The following is a 2,294-nucleotide window of genomic DNA, read 5'->3' as shown; positions in this document are numbered from 1 at the left end:
CCCTGAGTCACCCCACAAACCCTGCATTCTCACCTGTGGGACTCTCTCGCTGCCTTGCCCTCGCTGTCTCTGGGATTGGGCTTCCTCACCTGGGAAGTGCCTCCCAGTCCTGATACTGACTGGAATGGCCTTCCCTGGAAGACAGACCAGGCCTGGGGGCCACGGGGAGCCCCTGCAGCTGCTGGCTCAGCACCTGTGAGTTGCATGGGCCTTGTCTCTCTCAAGCTCTGGGCTACCTCATCTCATCCTTACCCCCTTACACTCCTGCCCCAGAGAGCCACATCCCTGGGGCCTGCTGGTGGGGACAAGAACCTCACTTCTGCCCCTTGGAGGGTGTGAGCCCTTCCCCCTCTTCAAGATCTCCAAACCTCAGGGAAGTTTCCTGGGTCCATCAGAACCTGTGCTCTGGCACACTCCCTGGGCCAAGAGCTCACGTCTAACTTTGTTTCTCCTGCTAGAGATCCAAGCTTCTTCCCAACCCCTCCCCCAAGGCCTATCAGCAAAGGGTGGATGTGACCTAAAGGACCCCTTAGGTCTTTGCCCTAGGGTCCCCTAGGACCTTGGAGGGCACTGGTTGCCATGTGTGGTGAGGACTCACCTGGTAAGGTCCGGGTGGTGGTGGCTGCCCTTGCTCTGAGATCACCGCATGTCCCAGGCCCAAGGACCCCCAGAGGGACTATGGCTGAGGCGGCGGGAGGCTCTCATCATAGGCAGGGAGATGGCTGAAATGAGGCGTCGGAGGCAGAACTGGCTGGGCCACCTGCCCTAGGCGCCAAGCAGGCCACACCCACCAGCCATAGCTGCAGCGCCCGCCCACCCACATGCCTTGCCTGAGTCACCCCCACACCCACACAGCAGCCCAACCTGGAAGAAGGCAGGGGAGGCAGCAGGTGCCAAGGCTGAAGTTCTGGACCCAACTCTTTTCTCTCTTGTATTTGATGTATCATGAGCCTCAGTTTCCACAACTGAGAAATGGGAATTATAATACCTACTTCCCATGGATGCTGTGAAGAGTCAAAGAGATCATGCTGGTGAGAGAGCCTAATGAATGGTCAAGTGCTCTGCCCTGAGCTCTGGGAGGAAAGGCCACAGCCAAGCACTGGCCTGGTTGATCCAAAGGTGGCCAGCCCAGAGACTTGGTATCTGTCCGTCAAAGTCTGGGATCAGACCTTTCCAAAGACAAAGGAAGTCTCCCACTCAAAGCTTACAACCAGATATTATGTACTTCAGACCTTGGGGCCAGACAGCCTCACCCCTTTCTGGCTATATGACCTTGAGCCAGTCATTCCTCCCGTTTCCCACCTGTGAAATGTGCATAATAAATCCACCTTGCAGAATTACTTGAGAAAACACACAGAAAGGACTTGAACAAGGCCCAGAGCACAGAAAGGACTCAAGAAACAGTAACAGCTATTAATTCATATTGGCTTTATCATCCCAGTTGATTCTCCTGGACCACCTGGGCCACCTGCCAAGAGGCCAGACCATGGGGAAGACTCTGCCCCCCTCCTCACCCAGGCTGCAGCTGTGAAGGGGGTGGAGCTAAGGCTGGGGCAGCCATGCCTGTCTCTTGTCACTCAGGAATTGCATACCTGTTCCCGCTGGCAAGACAGGACTGGGAGGGAACAGGAAGTGTTGCCGACAGGGATGTAGCACCCGTGACTGATGCAGCAGGGATTTTCCCAACTGTCATCTGGGGCAAGTCCCTCTGGCTCTCATCACCACAAATGGCCAGGCCTAGAGAGAGGCAGGAAGCAGGCTCAGGCTTCTGACCATGGGGCAGCAGGACCTGTGGCCGGTAAGGGGCAGGAAATCTGGCTTTGGGGCCAAGAGGCTTTAGTGTGGGTGAAGTAGGGTCCCCGCTCTTGCAGTTTGACATCAAGGGGGGCCCGGTTCCCACAAACATTGCCTGAAACTCCTTCATGAAAGCCTGATCTTGGATCAATCATCGTCTTCCCTCTAAGATTCAATTAATTGCCCCTCTGACTAGCCCCTTGTCCCTTTTAGCTTGCTTCTCACTGCCTCAGAACCCTAGGGGTGAAGCTGTTGCCAAATTTCTATGTTTACATTTTGCCTGGTGTTAGCACTTTTTCTCAAATACCAGGCTAGAGCTGCTCTAAAAGGCCCCTGTCCTCCACCCAAATACACTTACTCTGCCCAGCAAGGAGTAAGGGGAGCCTCCGCTGCTGTGCATGGAGCAGGGAGCAGGTCAACGACAGAGTCAGAGCCACTACCCCCCACCCTCCTACCCCAGATACAAGGAAACAGCAGCTCCTGCCATCTGAGCTGGTTTG

The sequence above is a fragment of the Panthera leo genome, chromosome E1 (genome assembly GCF_018350215.1).
Source record: "Panthera leo isolate Ple1 chromosome E1, P.leo_Ple1_pat1.1, whole genome shotgun sequence".
Classification (NCBI taxonomy): domain Eukaryota; kingdom Metazoa; phylum Chordata; class Mammalia; order Carnivora; family Felidae; genus Panthera; species Panthera leo.
This window is presented reverse-complemented; position numbering follows the sequence as displayed.